The sequence below is a fragment of the Anomaloglossus baeobatrachus genome, chromosome 1 (genome assembly GCF_048569485.1).
Source record: "Anomaloglossus baeobatrachus isolate aAnoBae1 chromosome 1, aAnoBae1.hap1, whole genome shotgun sequence".
NCBI lineage: Eukaryota > Metazoa > Chordata > Amphibia > Anura > Aromobatidae > Anomaloglossus > Anomaloglossus baeobatrachus.
In genome coordinates this window covers 374,333,952-374,353,086 of record NC_134353.1, presented here as the reverse complement: position 1 = coordinate 374,353,086, position 19,135 = coordinate 374,333,952, and the positions used below count along the sequence as shown (strand labels likewise).

The 19,135-nt window shown below is 43.8% G+C and overlaps 1 protein-coding gene across 1 annotated transcript in view; it reads right to left on the bottom strand.

Annotated features, from left to right (window-relative positions):
- Window positions 1-19,135, bottom strand: part of RAB3A (RAB3A, member RAS oncogene family) — an 86,451-nt gene that overhangs the window by 43,433 nt on the left and 23,883 nt on the right. The window lies entirely within an intron of this gene.

Genomic DNA, 19,135 nt, shown 5'->3' with positions numbered 1-19,135 from the left:
ATGTCTTTTTCATACGTCTACAGACATACTTGTCACAACTGTATGCAAGCGTCGGCCATGTGTCAAACTACCAAAGGAATTATCTGAAACATGTTGACATAAGTTCAATGTGAAAGTGCACACGAGACCTGCTGGCACATAGCAAAGTGAACTACAAGAATTAGGGACCATTGAGACTTAGTGACAATGTAGAATTATGGGGAAAAAAGTGGACATCTTGTGGGGCCAAAGAAAACACGCTCAACAAGTCTTTTTGCGCTCCCTGGTACCATACATATGACTTTTCTTAGCAGTTTTTCTTCTAATTTTTGATATAATGGGTGACCAAAAATAAGAAATCTGAAATCAAGTTTCATTTACCTTACAGCATTCTCAATACAGTATAATTATTGCATCTATACATGATGCATTTGTTGATTGTGAGCTTATTCTTTTGCCATGCGAGCCCCACTGCCGACGTCACTGGAACAACGCCAATGCCGGGCGTGAGTATCTGCCGTTTTTGTTTTATAACTGGGAGTACTTTGTTTAAAAAGGGGTTATCTGGGTAATGGACCTCTTTAAGGTTTATAATTGTTTTTGAAAAGATTTTGATTTTGATAAAAGTTGCTAAGAAACAACGGCGTTCTAGCTCTTTTCTTCCAAGTCCATGTTTTCTCTGAACCAGACATATCTGCCAATTAAGCCGTTGAACCTCCCACAAACAACATGCTGCTGCGTTGAGTTTTCACAGGACATGTTTTTGGTAAAGGATTTGTGGCTTTTTCCAGATGGAACATCACATTGTCCAGGCTTGTTATCAGTAACAATATCTTCAGGCTTCAGTTTCAGGAATATGTGTTCACCACAGTGATCTGTCTACAGCCAAACCAAGGCAGTCCGTCAATTTATTTTCCTGTGGATTGGCACCAATTTTCCCAACTTACAAAAGTAGTAAAGGGCAGTTCACACACAGCGGGAAAATCCACATTGACCTCATGTCCTATACTGTGAACATGAACATGTGAGAAACGTCCCATTCACATCAACTTTTTTAGGGAGTTTTTTTTTTCTTTTTTATAATGCCTGATCTTTTATTTTGTACCATTTTTCTTTTATTGATCTTGCAATTGCATTTTTTTATTTACCTTTAATATCAAAACATATTCCTTGATACATTAGTTTTCGGGGGTTTTTTTCTGTCAAGATGGGGTGCAGAGTGTACATTAATGAGAAACAAAAAGGAACATTTTGAATTTACCAAATGGCTGCAATGAAACAAAGAGTGAAAATTTTAAGGGGTCTGAATACTTTCCGTACCCACTGTATATATTCTGAAGCATAGCTGATACCCATTCAAGCATACGGGTCCTTTAAAAATCACAGATTGCCATCTGTCTACTGGAAATATGAAAACCTCTTCCAGAATGCTCTGGAAGGTTAACCTTCCAACAAGACAATGACCCTAAGCACACAGCTAAAATAACAAAGGAGTGGCTTCAGAATGACTGTGACCATTCTTGACTGGCCCAGCCAGAGCCCTGACCTAAACCCAATTGAGCATCTCTGGAGAGACCTGAAAATGGCTGTCCACCAACGTTCACCATCCAACCTGATGGAACTGGAGAGGATCTGCAAGGAAGAATGGCAGATTATCCCCAAATCCAGTTGTGAAAAACTTGTTGCATCATTCCCAAGAAGACTCATGGCTGTACTAGCTCAAAATTGTGCTTCTACTCAATACTGAGCAAAGGGTCTGAATACTTATGACCATGTGATATTTCAGTTATTCTTGATTAATAAATTTGCAAAAACGTCTAAATTTCTGGGGGGGTGGGGGGTTCTATCAAGATGAGGTGCAGAGTGTACATTAATGAGACAAAAATGAACTTTTTGGAATTTACCAAATGGCTGCAATGAAACAAAGAGTGAGAAATTTACTTTCCGTACCCACTGTACATTTAATTTTTTTTTGGGGGGACACATGGCAGGCAAAAATACACGAACATGTGAATAGCTCCAAAAATTATAATGGGTGCGTGTTCTATCCTTGAAAAACATGGATACGACACATAGGTGGAAACCCAGAGGTCGGAATAAGGTCTTAATGGTCCAGTAGATTTAGTACGTTCATAAATTGTCCTTCCTGATCACTATTGCAGTTATTTGGGCGACTATGGATAATGTTCCTGAAAGTTCGCTCAGCTGAATAAAATCAAGCCTAACATTGTACATGATTCCAATTACATCCACCTCCCTTTTAGTACAGTAGGTGATATAAGAACCAAATCAGCTTTATATGAGTCTATACAGAAGTGTCCACTCATAAGAGGGCACTAATAAAAGCATGTGAATCCTGGAAAATGACGTCAGTCACTTTTGTCTCATGCACTGATGATTAAAAAAAAAATAAATGCTCAAATCTGTCTACAGATCTGTTTGCATTGAGGTGTCAAATTAAACTCTCAGCCTATAAAATTATGGTAGGTCACCTAAAAGTGCAGTTACACTTTATGGCCTTGTTCCCAAGTTGCTTTTTTTTCATGCTTTTTTTGATGTTTTTACCAAATCAATAAAAGCAAGGTAAAAACATCCCAGCCAAGTCTATGAGAATCCTGATTTGCTGTGCACACACTGCTTTTTTTTTCCTTCCAGGTTTGTTGCTGAAAAAATAAGCAGCATTTCAATAGTTTCTGCGTTTTTTACCAATTGACTTCAATGGAGTCAGTGAAAAAAGCAGGAAAAAATGCATGTGTAATGCACACGTTGCTTTTTTATGTGTTTTATTGTGCTTTTTGATATCACTGGGGTTCCTTGTACCCATTTCCTCATCTCACGGTCTTTACCGTGGGACCTTACTTCAGGGAACTCCGGTGACGCCACAAGGTGAATAGAGTTCATGCCAGCGGATCACCGGGTTTTCCTGCAGATCCGCCAGCATGAACTCTGTCCACCTTGTGACGTCACTAGGGTTCCCTGCACCTTGGCCATGTAGCTAATGTCAGCAGCCCTTTTCTCATCTTGCGGTCTTCACCGCAGGACCTTGCTGCAGGGAATTCCGGTGACATAGGTCTGTGAGGCGATCCATACCTCAGTAACCCGGGGTTGTCATGGTGATGATCCAGGGTTACCATGGCAGCGATCAAGTCCCTGTGATCGCATTACAGTGACCCAATTGTAAGTAAGCAATTCCTCTACTTGCCTCCTGAATGCTGCGATCGCACTAATCGCAACATTTAGGCGGTTACACTGCCGGGAGCGGCACGGGCACTGCTCCTGGCAAAGAGAGCTGGGTCAACCGGCAAGCGATTACGGGGGTACAGAGCAGGAATCCCCCTCGAGCGCCATGAGTAAAAACGCACAAAAAAAAGCATGTGAAAAACGAGCAAACGCAATAAAAATGCACGTCTTTTCAGCTGCTTTTTTCCTGCCAAAACACACATTTTTATGTGCAGATTTTCTGCACATAAAAACACAATGTGGGCACATAGACTAAATTACAAATAAATATTTATTTTTTTCTATTGTAGCACGTGTCCTATAGTCATTATTAAAAAAAAATCTGTCATCAGATCAAAAGTGGATAGTTTTTTCTTGTATTGTATACCTGCTGCTCCCCTGAGTAGTTTTTTTTTTTTTATTTGTTTTTTTTAACCCCTCCTTACAGTTCCAGAGATGTAGGCTTATTTACATTGTGTTAATGACGGAGATTATCACTAGAAGACTAGTAAACCTGCACCATGTCCTCATGAGCGCTGTATAAACCCCTCCCACACCACTGGTAGTTTTCTGTCAATGTACACGGTCAATCAGTGATGTGGGCAGGGTTATACACAGCTCAGACTTATCAAAACTGCAGCAAGCAGACCAGTAAGTAATGTATCCCTGGAATTAGGGTCTCAGTCCCTACATAATGCTTTTCTCAGATGGAGTAGCAAAAACCTAGCGACAGATACACTGCAAAGAGCCTAAGGCCCTGTGCCCATGGGAGCTTGCTTCTGCGGATTTTGCCGTGGAAAACCTGCAGATTTATCTGGATTTTCCAGATAAATCCGCAGGTTTCAGGATGTACAGACACTCCCCATGTTATCCTATGGGACATGGCGTGTGCTGTGTCCACGTTGCGGAATGTGCGGTTGTGGAATATACTGCGGATATCCCGCAGCCGCACATAACTGCATGTCAATTATTCCTGTGGCATTACCTGCGGAAATCCCCTGCTTTGGCCCATACTTACCTGCCTTGATAGCAGACACCCGGACATTTTCCCTCCGTGCACAGGAGCAGGAAGGAGGAGGTGGGCGGGGCCTGCACGAGCACGTCATGTGACAGCAGGAGCTAGTTCCGGCCCGCCCACCTTCTCCTTCACAGTGTAAACACGGTCGGAGACGGGAGAGAAGTGCTGCGTGATGGAGGTATGAACGCCCGATCACTCCAGCACTTGTTCTGCATTGAGGGTGCAGTGCCGAAGCCATGGTACTGTGTCCTCAATGCAGAATGCCCGCACCATATCCGCAGGACATTCCGCAGCATAACCGAAGCATGTAAACAGACAAAGTTGTGCTGCGGTTTTCTGGGAGATCCTGCGGAATGTCCTGCGGATATAACCGCAGGACACTCTCCCCGTGGGCACATAGCCTTACACAATGTCAAGCCAGAATCTTCTCTAGAAAGAAAAAGGTGCAGACAGCGGTGTTGGGGTTCTTGCCCCTGATCAATGTAAATTAGGACACTAGGAAAGATGAAGAATTTCTTGGGTTAAAGTGTCATCTTGATGAGGGCGCATATATGACAGAGGTCTGGGGGGTAATGTTTCATCAAAGGCTTCTCACCCAGCCAACCAGTCTCTTACTTGGCAATGATAAGGGGCAATAACCACAAAACAGCTGTCTGTACACGAGAGTGCCTAAAGAGTCCATATTAACTTATAGGATTGCTATTTTCAATACAGTAGATGCACTAGAAGCCATGTTTGCTTCCTCCTGAAATGGCTACTTGAATGACTCTTTCCCAGGAAGCTTTGCCTGGCATATAAGTATCCTGACATCAGCTTGTTTATTATAGTCCTTAAAGGGAACCTGTCATCAGAAATTTAGCTATCCACCTAAAAGTTTCCCCCTCTGCAGCTCCTGGGCTGCATTCTAGCAAGGTTCCTGTAGTTTTTCTGGCCCCTTTTAGCCCAAAATAAACACTTTATAAAGTAGTACCTGCTCGTATGTAAATTTTCTCATTTTTCCATGTGGGCGGTCTGTCTGGTGTCTGTGCCTGTCCTCCTACCGATTTACGCCCCCCCCAGAACGCAGAATTTCAAACCTCAAGACGCCGCCCCTGGGCGCCTGAGGTCCTGCGCATGCGCTCTGCTACCGTAGCGGGACAGTGCACAGCGTGCACGTGTGACCGCTGGTGACGGTATGCGCAGGCACGATGTTATGGGCGGCGCTGTGAGTGTCCTCAGCAAGTGCCGCCCATAACCTCGTGACCGCACTTTCCTCTCTTCCTCCATCGTTCTGCGCCAGCGCTCGCTGGTGCGGTGACCCGACGTCACCTCCTCCCATCTATTTCCTGCTGCAGGGCAAGATGGGAGGAGGTGACGTCGGGTCACCGCGCCAGCGAGCGCTGACGCAGAACGATGGAGGAAGAGAGGAAAGTGCGGTCACGAGGTTATGGGCGGCACTTGCTGAGGACACTCACAGCGCCGCCCATAACATCGTGCCTGCGCATACCGTCACCAGTGGTCACACGTGCACGCTGTGCACTGTCCCGCTACGGTAGCAGAGCGCATGCGCAGGACCTCAGGCGCCCAGGGGCGGCGTCTTGAGGTTTGAAATTCTGCGTTCTGGGGGGGGCGTAAATCGGTAGGAGGACAGGCACAGACACCAGACAGACCGCCCACATGGAAAAATGAGAAAATTTACATACGAGCAGGTACTACTTTATAAAGTGTTTATTTTGGGCTAAAAGGGGCAAGAAAAACTACAGGAACCTTGCTAGAATGCAGCCCAGGAGCTGGAGAGGGGGAAACTTTTAGGTGGATAGCTAAATTTCTGATGACAGGTTCCCTTTAAATACAGTTTAAATAAAAAGGCTTTTTTTCTATAACCTCACCTCAAATGTCACAGTATGCACTGAATAGAACTTACAATAATAGTGGAAAGGGATATACTGTACTGATAAATATACTGCGCTGCTGGTTAAAAAGATTCAATGAAGATGGTGTTGAACAAAAGATCAGTTTTTTTAATCTATACACATTTCAGAGTTGAACAAACCCCTTCATCAGAAAAAAAGCACAACCTGAAGAAATTAATACAACTTAGTCTTTTTACTTTGATACAGTTCACATTCCCCTTTTTTTCCCCTTCATCTTGATTTCTAGTGGTCATCCTGCATTTTATTCCTGTGCTATTAATTCCATGATGCACCACATGACTAGCTAGAGCCAGTAACATTTCCATATACTAGGGGTAAGCTGTGATCATCCTCCACGCTATAGTCTCCTAACTAAGCTGTGCAGTCATCATCAATAACTGTGATAGAAATGTCTTGAGAACTTCAGTGGTAGAGTCCAGGCATTTCATAATGCAGCAACTGAGATCGTGGACCCCTTCAGAGAACATAAAGCCGTTAAACTCCCAAACGTATCACCAATAATTCACATGGCCTTACTGAAAATAAATGTACCTTGGATTCCTAGATAAAACGGAACAAACAAGTAAGGCCATATTAGCTAAATTATAAAAATTGGGTGTAAGGGGAGGACTTTTCACCTTGCGGAGACTGACCTTACTTTAGCTTTTCATAATGCCAGATCAGACTTCATACTTTGCACTGACGAGGGACAATCATCCCGAAACACCGTATCTGCAAATTAAGGTTCTGATCTGGCATAAATCCTAGGTCATATGAAAAGGCTCGTTGGAGGGTCACTTTTGACTTTTAGGATTGCTACTATTAATAGATGGCACTAGAGTTTGTCTCCTTCCTCCCTGAAGAGACAATTTGAATAAATTGAGTGGGCATATATAGTATACATGTGTAGACATACTTGGCTCCTTGATGTATGAATGTGCCTGTATACGTCCATGGGCTATGGTAATAACCCACACCTAAAATCTCATGGAAATGGTGTATGCCCCTATAAAAAACAAAATCAAAAAGGTATTACGGTGTACAAACATTTTCACCTATCCACTAAATAGATGATGATTGCTAAATTGATGTAGGTCCCACAGCGGGAACCCTTATATACAGGTCTGCCAGGAAGACTGTAGCCAGTTACTGGCCTAAGCGCTACCACCTACTATTTTAATTTTTAGAAACTAGAATACATTAACATGTCGATCTCTATGTCTAGCTTTTGGTCTTCCCCACACTTTCCTATGCACAACTTAGATCTTTGTCCGACTCCAAACGATTTAAATAACTTTAATGTAAATGGCCAATGGGGACAGCCAATGGTTTCTTATTTAGAATTATTTATTTTACTTATGAGCACAATTCCACAGCACTTTTACAGACATTATCATCACTTTTCCCATTGGGGCACACAATCTACATTCCTAAACAGTATGTCTATGGAGTGTAAAAGAAAACAAACAAAGGAGAACATGCAGACTACTTGCAGATGTTGTTCTTGGGGGGTAAATTGTTGGAACCCAGATTCCCAGTGCTGCAAAATAACAGTACTAACCACTTAGCCTCTGTGCCACTCATGTTTTTTTTACTATGACCAGCATAATAGCTTGACTTTGTCATATCAGGGGTTAAAAATAAAGAGTCCTGACTTAAAGGGAATCTGTCACCAGATTTGGTGACTATAAGCTGCGGCCACCACCAGTGGGGTCTTATATACAGCATTCTAACATGCTCTATATAAGAGCCCAGGCCGCTGTGTAGAATGTAAAAATCACTTTATAATACTTACCTAAAGAGCGGTGCGGTGGAGTTGGGTCATATGGGTGTCTCTGTTCTCAGATGCCTCCTCTTTCGACCATCTTCGTTTTCCATCTTCTGAAGCTGGGGTGCATGATGCGTTCTACGTCATCCACACTCGCCATGAGGTCCTGCGCAGGCGTACTTTGATCTGCCCTGAGCAGGGCAGATCAAAGTATTGTAGTGCGCCTACGCTTGACCGGCAAGTGTGTATGACGTATAGCCGAAAGAGGAGGCGCCGGCACCGGAGAACAGAGATGCCCATATGACCCAACTCCACTGCAGCGACAGGTTTAGGTGAGTATTATAAAGTGATTTTTACATTCTGCACAGCGGTCTAGGCTCTTATATACAGCATGTTAGAATGCTGTATATATGAGCCCACTGATGGTGGCCACAGCTTATAGGCCTCAAATCTGCTGACAGGTTCCCTTTAAGTGAATCTCATTTTTGAGAGGAAAAATGAGTTAGCAACCTTTGTTCTGTACAGTATGTAACAGAGGTAGAGATCACGTGAGTTTCTCTTCAGATCCTTATTAATTGGTATATTCTCCATGGAGAAAGCGGGAGGGGAACCTGGATATAGAAGCAGCTGCTGCTTCTATAGTCTTTATCAGAACTGTTTGATATCTGTAATTAAGACTGTCATTCCTGTTGTTGAAAAAAGGGATATTTTAATCCTTTCTAAACTGACAGACCAGACTTTTTTTTTTTTAATAAAGAGAGAGCCAAAATAGAAATGCTTATACATTTTTTCTTTTACCCTTTATAGAGACATTAATTTTCCTTTTTCATTTTATGTGTACGATTATTTTATATATATATATATTATATATATATATATATATATATATATTACAGTGTAGAAAGTAATTATTTGATACACTGCCACAGCCTTGGCTGACATCCCAAACTCGATTTCTCCAGCGATGCTCTAGGAGTACCAAACACCTGTGGAGGAAAACCCGCACACCAGAAAACTTCATCCACTACAAGTTAATGTTAGGGACCTACAACTCTTCCCTTCATCTCGCCAAACAGACCTACTTCACCACCCTGATCTCCTCCCTTTCCAACAATCCAAAAAAGCTCTTTGATACCTTTCACTCCCTCCTCAGTCCAAAGTACAGACTCCTATCACAGACCTTCATGCGGATGACCTGGCCTCGAATTTCACAGACAAAATAGAAAACATCTGCCGAGAGATCAGCTCCCAGCCACCAAGCTTTGTGAATCCCATCCCTCCCCACTTCCCATCCAGCTCACTTTCCACATTTGACCCAGTCACAGAGGAGGAAGTCTCCAGGCTCCTCTCTTCTTCTCGTCCTACCACTTGCCCTACTGATCTCTTTCCCTCACAGCTACTCCAGTCCCTGTCTCCGATTGTCACTACTCACCTAACTAAAATCTTCAATCTCTCTCTCTCTTCTGGTATCTTCCCCTCCTCCCTCAAACACTATCATTACTCCATTATTAAAAAAACCTTCTCTTGATCCATCCTGCACAAGCAACTACAGACCAGTCTCCAATCTCCCTTCATCTCCAATCTCTTGGAGCGCCTGGTCTATTTTCGCCTCACCCGCTACCTTTCCACTCACTCTCTTCTAGATCCTTTACAGTGTGGCTACCGCCCTTTACACTCAACAGAAACTGCCATTGTCAAAGTGACCAATGACCTATTGACAGGAAAACGTAACGGTGACCACTCTCTACTTCTCCTTCTTGACCTCTCTGCCGCCTTCACCACTTAACCACCATCTCCTTCTCTCTATGCTCCATTCTATCGGCCTAAAGGACACTGTTCTTTCCTGGTTCACTTCCTATCTTTCTGGCCGCTCATTCAGTGTATCATTTGCTGTCTCCACATCTTCTCCTCTTCCTCTCACTGTTGGGGTCACTCAAGGTTCAGTCCTTGGCCCTCTTCTTTTCTCCTTCTACACTGCCCCAATTGGAATGACCATCAGCAGATTTGGCTTTCAGTACCATCTTTATGCTGATGACACACAACTATACACTTCATCCCCTGAGCTCAACCCCGCTATACTACAGAACAAGTGACTGCCTGACTGCAGTTTGCAACATCATGTCTGCTCTCTATCTGGAAGCCGATAAGTGCACCTTGACTTCTCTGTACTTCTGTGGCTGTGCCTTATCCTACCAAAAGTGCTCTCTATCTGAAACTTAACCTTTCCAAAACTGAACTTCTTTTCCCTCCGTCTTCCAACCTTCCTAAATCTGACATCTCCCTCTCTGTGTGTGGCACAACGATAAGTCTTAGGCAGCAAGCCCACTGTCTGGGTGTTATACTTGACACTGATCTATCCTTCACCACCCACATACAATCTCTTGCCCGCTCCTGCCGCTTGCACCTCAAGATCATCTCTAGAATCTGCCCCTTTCTCACAATGGAAACGACAAAAACCCTCACCATGGCCCTGATCCACTCTCGCCTTGACTACTGTAACTCTATTAATTGGTCTCCCCCTAACTAGACTCTCTTCTCTACAGTCCATCTTTAATGCAGCAGCCAGGGTCACCTATCTGGCTAACCGCTACTCGGATGCCTCTGCTCTGTACCAGTCATTGCACTGGCTGCCCATATATTACAGGATCTAATTCAAACTGCTTGTTGTCACCCACAAAGCTCTCCACATTGCGGTACCCCCCTACATCTCCACGCTCCTCTCTGTCTATCACCCCACTCATTCTCTACGCTGTGCAAATGACTTTCGACTAACATCCACACTAATTCGAACCTCCCACTCCCGGATCCAAGACTTCTTGCGAGCTGCACCAATCTTCTGGAACGCTCTACCCCAAGAAGTTAGGATGAATCACAACTTACTCAGCTTCAGACGCACCCTAAAAACGCATCTTTTTAGGGCGGCCTAACACACTCCCTAGCCGAACTAAATTCACATAGTCCCTCCACAACTTCTCAGAACATAACCCCACGTCAAACTCCATGGCACCCAAATGCATCTCAAGGTTCTGGCCAACTGGTCCATGAAGCCATTATCTCTCCCCCATTTCCTGGAGATGGCTGGATTGTCATCGTAAATAACCACTTGTACCTCCCCCCCTCCCCCCATCTCATTGTAGATTGTAAGCTCTCACGAGCAGGGTTATCTTTTTTACCTCTAAATATTGTATTTTCAATAACTGTTGCTTGTTTGTATATAATCCTCCTGAATTGTAAAGTGCTGTGGAATATGTTGGCGCTATAGAAATAAAGATTATTATTATAATTATTATTATCATTAAATCTGCACCTAAAAAGATTGGAGAGGTCTGTAATTTTTATTGTAGGTACACCATCTGTGACAGACAATAATAAAAAAAAATAATCCAGAAAATCACATTGTATGAATTTTAAATAATTAATTTGCATTTTATTGCATGAGTTAAGTATTTGATACAATAGGAAAACAGAACTTAACATTTGGTACAGAAACCTTTGTTTGCAATTACAGGTCAGATGTTTTGTGTAGTTTGCACACACTGCAGCATGGATTTTGGCCCACTCCTCCATACAGATCTTCTCCAGATCTTTCAGGTTTCTGGACTGTCACTGGGCAACACTGAGTTTTCAGCTCAGATCTGGACACTGGCTGGGCCACTCCAAGATCTTGAAATGCTTCTTATGGAACCACTCCTTAGTTACCCTGGCTGTGTGTTTCGGGTCATTGTCATGCTGAAAGACACAGTTACGACCCACCTTCAATGCTCGTACTAAGGAAAGGAGGTTGTTAGATAAAATCTTGCGATACATGACCCCATCCATCCTTCCTTCAATACTATGCAGCCGTCCTGTCACCTTTGCAGAAAGCACCCCCAAAGTATTCTGTTTCAACCCCCATGCTTCATAGTTGGGACTCTGTTCTTCTCATCATTCGTCTTCCTTCCAACACGGCAAGTGGAGTTGAAAACCAAAAAGTTCTATTCTGGTCTTATCTGACCAAATGACCATCTCCCATGAGTCCTTTGGCTGATGCAACTAACAGTAATCTTAGAGACTGTGGTCCCAGCACATAATCAAGAGTTTACAACCCATGGCACTGTAGCTAATCATCCTGGAGATGGATGGCAGAGAAAAATTGCTGAAAGGTTGCACTTAAGGATTATCCAAATGGTGGATAAGAAGCCCCGAGTTCCAAAGAAATTCAAGCTGTTCCGCAGGCTCAGGGTGCATCAGTGTCAGCGCAAACTATCCGTTGACATTTGAATGAAATGAAACGCTATGGCAAGAGACCCAGGAGGATCACACTGCTGACACAGATAGAAAAAAGTTAAGTACATTTTGGCAAACTGCGGTCTAAGTAAGCCAAAATCCTTCTGGGGAAATGTCTTGTGGACAGATGAGACCAAGATAGAGATTTTTGGTAAAGCACATCATTCAACTGTTTACCAAAAACAAAATGAGGCTTAAAAAGAAAAGACACAGTACCTACAGACAAATAGGGTGCAGGTTCAAAGATGTTTTGGGGTTGCTGTGCTGCCTCTGCCACTGGGTGCCTTAACTGTGTGCAAAGTATCATGACATCTGAAGCTTACCAAAGGATTTTGGGTCGCAATGTAGCGCCCAGTGTCACAAAGTTGGATTTGTGTCTTGGGTCATGGGTCTTCCAGTATGATAATGGCCCCAAACATACAGTGGGTACTGAAAGTATGCAGACCCCTTTACATTTTTCACTCTTTGTTTCATTGCAGCCATTTGGTAAATTCAAAAAAGTTCATTTTTTTTCTCATTAATGTACACAATGCACCTCATCTTGAAGAAAAAAAAACAATGTAGACATTTTTGCAAATGAATAAACAAGAAAAATTGAAATATCATATGGTCAGAAGTATTCAGACTTTTTGCTCAGACACTCATATTTAAGTCACATGCTGTCCATTTCCTTGTGAATGCTTGAGATGCTTCTACTCCTTCATTGGAGTCCAGCTGTTTTTAATTAAATTGATAGGACTTGATTTGGAAAGGCACACACCTGTCTATATAAGGCCTAATAGCTCACAGTGCATGTCAGACCAAATGAGAATCATGAGGTCAAAGGAACTGCCCAAGGAGCTCAAAGACAGAATTGTGGCAAGGCACAGATCTGGCCAAGGTTACAAAAACATTTCTGCAGTACTCAAGGTTCCTAAGAGCACAGTGGCCTCCATAATCCTTACATGGAAGAAGTTTGGGACCACCAGAACTCTTCCTAGATCGGGCTGTTCAGCCAAACTGAGCAATCGGTGGAGAGGAGCCTTGAAAAAAGAAGAACCCCAAAATGTGGCTGAGCTCTAGAGATGCAGTAGGGAGTAGGGAGATGGGAGAAAGTTCCACAAAGTCAACTATCACTGCAGCCCTCCACCAGTCGGGCCTTTATTGCAGAGTGGCCGGGCGGAAGCCTCTCCTCAGTGCAAGACATATGAAAGCCCGCATAGAGAGTTTGCAAAAAAAAAAAACAAAAAAACCCAAAACCCATGAAGGACTCCCAGACTATGAGAAATAAGATTCTCTGGTCTGATCAGATGAAGATAGAACTTTTTGGTGATAATTTTAAGTGGTATGTGTGGGGAAAACCAGGCACTGCTCATCACCTGCCCAATACAATTTCAACAGTGAAACATGGTGGTGGCAGCATCATGCTATGGGGGTGTTTTTCAGCTGCAGGTACAGGACGACTTGTTGCAATTGAAGGAAAGATTAATGCGGCCAAGTACAGAGATATCCTGGAAAAAAAAAAAAACTCTTCCAGAGTGCTCTGGACCTCAGACTTGGCCGAATGTTCACCTTCCCACAAGACAATGACCCTAAGCACACAGCTAAAATAACAAAAGGAGTGGCTTCAGAACAACTCTGTGACCATTCTTGACTGGCCCAGCCTACTACTACTACTACTACACAATACTGAGCAAAGGGTATGAATACTTATGACCATGTGATATTTCAGGGGGTTTTTGTTTAATTAATTTGCAAAAATTTCTACATTTCTGTTTTTTTCTGTCAAGATGGGGTGCAGAGTGAACATTAATGAGAGAAAAAAAAATGAACTTTGTTGAATTTACCAAATGGCTGCAATGAAACAAAGAGTGAAAATTTTAAAGGGGCCTGAATATTTTCCATACCCACTGTACAATCATACTTCAAGAAGCAACCAGAAATGGATAGAATCAAAGCCCTGGAGAGTTCTGAAGCAGCCAGCAATGAGTCCGGATCTAAATCCCATTGAACTCCTGTGGAGAGATCTTAAAATTGCTGTTGGGAGAAGGCGGCCTTCAACTATGAGACCTGGAACAGTTTGTAAAAGAAGAGGGGTCCAAAATGCCAGTTGAGAGATGTAATAAGCTTGTTGATAGGAAGCCATTGATTGCAGTGATTTATTCCAAAGGGTCTGCAATCAAATATTAAGTTGAGGGTGCCAACAATTTTGTCAGGCCCATTTTTGGGATTTGGTGTGAAACGGTGTCCAATTTGCCTTTTTTCCCCTCTCTCTTTTTTTGGTGTTGCTCCAATACACACAAAGGGAATACACGTGTTTACATGGGTTTACTACATTCAAGTTGCGCCCATCCGAGCATCCAACTGCTCATTAGGAGTACCAAGCACCCGCGCATGGTACTGCTTGCTCACCATTAGTACAGAACGCCACTGCTTGCCATGAATTAAATGAGCCCCCATCCTGACCTACTCAGTCCATTTTAGCAAAGTCGGCGATTCTCGTGTGAAAATGACTAAAGTCCCAATATTTCTGCACAGCTCCGCAATGAGTAAAAATTGTGTCACTTTTTAAAACAATTAACATCAGAATTCTGGCATAATCACTTTGATGTATAAGGGCCATTGTGTCTTGAGGCACTTTTACAGGGTCCTAAAACCGGCCAAATAAAGTACATGTTTACAATCTCTTGTCGGTGCAAGGCCTTGTTCAGGCGTTGTTTTTTCCCGGATATAACACATAGTCCATTATAGTCTATGGCGATGTTTAAACACCCATGTTTTATAACACACCATCTGTCCAGAAAATCACGCCGACGTGTTTGATTCATGGATCGAAATCGCCCATAACAATCTATGGGGTTGTGAAAATCACAGACAGTACACTGATACCATCCATGTGCGGTCTGCTTTTAGCATTGCAATGTATCGAAAAATATTTTCATTTTCATATGAGAAAATCACTGATGAAATCCTGATTTTTTATTATTTAACGCATGCGAAAAAAAACAACAACAGGTGTCTGAAATGGGCTAGGCGTGACAGCTATCATCTGACTAATGAGCAGGCGACAACTGCATCTACTACACATCTCTCCGAGTAAACGGGAAACGTTCTGCCAACATTAGAAAAACTATATGGGGACCAAATAATCATATAAAGCATAATTCATCCCCATAGAGTATTCATGGGGAAATGTGAAAGGGCCTCTAGTGTTGGCTCAAAGATAAGCCCTGTAGGGTCAATAAAAGTCTATATATCATCGAAAATTTAACCATCATTTTTTGAGTTTCCGCTAGTACTGTGCCCCAACTCTCCATTTATCTTGCACAATATTTCATGATTAAAGGTTGTCCGGCAACTAATGTTGCTCAAACTTTGAACAGTATGAATCGCAGCCTCTGGTTGGGTCTTCCCAGCAATGCTATAGGTCACCGATAGGTCACTCCCTATGTTCACGTGAGTGAGAGACCTGTCAATCACCTGCAGCGACGCCAAGATAAGATGTTCTGCTCTGAAATACCAAACCATTTTAGACATATAATATTATATATTAACTTGGCATTGTGACATTTGGACTGTAGATAAGCCTGGAAGTGTGAAATGCACTGCAGCAAAAGAGAATGTTATTTCTTTTTATATTTTTTTTTAAATTGAGAAAAGTTTATTCAGAGGGTCATTTATTATTCAACCCCTCAAACCACCAGAATTCTGTTTGGTTCCCCTAAAGTATTAAGAAGTATTTCAGGCACAAAGAACAATGAGCTTCACATGTTTGGATTCATTATCTCTTTTTCCAGCCTTTTCTGACTAATTAAGACCCTCCCCAAACTTGTGAACAGCACTCATACATGGTCAACATGGGAAAGACAAAGGAGCATTCCAAGGCCATCAGAGACAAGATCGTGGAGGGTCACAAGGCTGGCAAGGGGTACAAAACCCTTTCCAAGGAGTTGGGCCTGCCTGTCTCCACTGTTGGGAGCATCATCCGGAAGTGGAAGGCTTATGGAACTACTGTTAGCCTTCCACGGCCTGGACAGCCTTTGAAAGTTTCCTCCCGTGCCGAGGCCAGGCTTGTCCGAAGAGTTAAGGCTAACCCAAGGACAACAAGGAAGGAGCTCCGGGAAGATCTCATGGCAGTGGGGACATTGGTTTCAGTCAATACCATAAGTAACGTACTCCACCGCAATGGTCTCCGTTCCAGACGAGCACGTAAGGTACCTTTACTTTCAAAGCGTCATGTCAAGGCTCGTCTACAGTTTGCTCATGATCACTTGGAGGACTCAGACAGACTGGTTCAAGGTTCTCTGATCTGATGAGACCAAGATCGAGATCTTTGGTGCCAACCACACACGTGACGTTTGGAGACTGGATGGCACTGTTTACGACCCCAAGAATACCATCCCTACAGTCAAGCATGGTGGTGGCAGCCTCATGCTGTGGGGCTGTTTCTCAGCCAAGGGGCCTGGCCATCTGGCCCGCATCCATGGGAAGATGGGTAGCACGGCCTACCTGGAGATTTTGGCCAAGAACCTCCGCTCCTCCATCAAGGATCTTAAGATGGGTCTTCATCTCATCTTCCAACAAGACAACGACCCAAAGCACACAGCCAAGAAAACCAAGGCCTGGTTCAAGAGGGAAAAAATCAAGGTGTTGCAGTGGCCTAGTCAGTCTCCTGACCTTAACCCAATTGAAAACTTGTGGAAGGAGCTCAAGATTAAAGTTCACATGAGACACCCAAAGAACCTAGATAACTTGGAGAAGATCTGCATGGAGGAGTGGGCCAAGATAACTCCAGAGACCTGTGCCAGCCTGATCAGGTCTTATAAAAGACGATTATTAGCTGTAATTGCAAACAAGGGTTATTCCACAAAATATTAAACCCAGGGGTTGAATAATAATTGACCCACACCTTTATGTTGAAAATTTAACTGACCAACATAACTTGTTGGTTTGTAAGATTTATGCATCTGTTAATAAATCCTGCTGCTCTTGTTTGAAGTTTGCAGGCTCTAACTTATTTGCATCTTATCAAACCTGCAGGGGGTTGAATACTACTTGTAGGCACTGTATATATACACACATATATATATATATATATATATATATATATATATATATATATATATATATATACATACACACACACACACACACACACACACACACACCTGGCTACAATCATGCAGCCAGCCTGCAATTAATGCTACCCACGGTTGGGCCAGCATGGATTACCTGACATGATTCCTTTACAATATGGAGAATTTGAGCAAATTTGCATATTTTTCTTTCAAGTGTAAGTTATTTAATGTTTCTTGCGTCCGAGTATGGAGCACAATGTATGACCTGGCTGCTGGTCTCCTGACCTGAACACAACAACATTTAAAGCATAACTGTTTCAATTTTTACCTAGTAATAATGTAGAGCAAGCGATTGTAACAAACTTTCAAATATACTTTATATATCAAATTAGGAAGTAAGCTTTTCAAAAACATCCTGGAAGATGTCCCCTTAGGCTGTTTCTGAACCAGACAGAAGCTCGTTGTCAGGGAAAATCCGTCTTCAGCTTCACACACACACTGAATATGGCTTATGGTGGTGGAACCTACACAGCGTAAGCGCAGCAGCTGATTTAGGGTCAGTTTACCTCAGGCTACAGCACAGTGCTGTGCTCTCTTAGGGTGTCAGCCCAAGCTCCTCTGTCCTTCCTCCCACAAGCGTATCTGATCTAACTTCCTGCTCTACTTGGCAGTGACTTCTCAGTGCTTGGTCAGCTACTGGCTAGGCACACAGCCCCCCTGCACAGTGAACACAGCCCCCCTGCACTGTGCACACAGCCCCCCTGCACTGTGCACACAGCCCCCCTGCACTGTGCACACAGCCCCCCTGCACTGTGCACACAGCCCCCCTGCACTGTGCACACAGCCCCCCTGCACTGTGCACACAGCCCCCCTGCACTGTGCACACAGCCCCCTTGCACTGTGCACACAGCCCCCTTGCACTGTGCACACAGCCCCCTACCACCCCACCCTGTGCACAAGCTCCTCGGATATAATCTAGCCCCTGCTCTGTTTAGTAACATGGCACTTCTCAGTTGCTGCCTCCTGTGTGGTTTGACTGATACAATTTCAGGTAAAGTGCCTTCTCATACTCAGAAGAAGGAAGGAGAAAAAAGCCACACTGATTGGTTGTGGGGCCCATGTGTCATAATGTCACATTATGCCAGAAGGAACGCGACTTCAGACATCGATGGAACTGTGTCCGCAATGCATCGGAGTATAGGCTTACTTATTTTTATGGGGGCGAACAAGGGGAATGAGTAACAGTTGTCCAAGTAGTGGACATCCACTTTAACTCTCTAAAGCGGGCTTTACACGATCTCGTTGGGGGTCACGGATTTTGTGACGCACATCCAGCCGCTGTAGCGATGCCGTTGCGTGTGACACCTATGAGCGATTTTGCATCGTCGCAAAAATGTGCAAAATCGCTCCTCGGTGACATGGGGGTCCATTCTCAAATATCGTTACTGCAGCAGTAACGAAGTTGTTCCTCGTTCCTGCGGCAGCACACATCGCTCCGTGTGACACCGCAGGAACGAGGAAGCTCTCCTTACCTGCCTCCCGCCCGCAATGCGGAAGGAAGAAGGTGGGCGGGATGTTCGTCCCGCTCATCTCTGCCCCTCCGCTCCTATTGGGCGGCGGTTCAGTGACGCTGAACAAACCGCCCCCTTAGAAAGGAGGCGGTTTGCCGGTCACAGCGACGTCGCAGGGAAGGTAAGTCCGTGTGACGGGTCCGGGCAATGTTGTGCGACACGGGCAGAGATTTGCCCGTTTCGCACAACCGATGGGGGCGGGTATGCACGCTGGCGATATCGGTACCGATATCGCAGTGTGTAAAGCGGCCTTTACAGGACTTTCTGCATCTTTCCCATTTAGCTGTGTGAACATACCCTAAGGATCTTCTTAGGTTCTACAAGACTCTGAGACCAGGAAATCAGCAGCATTCTGATTTTAGCTT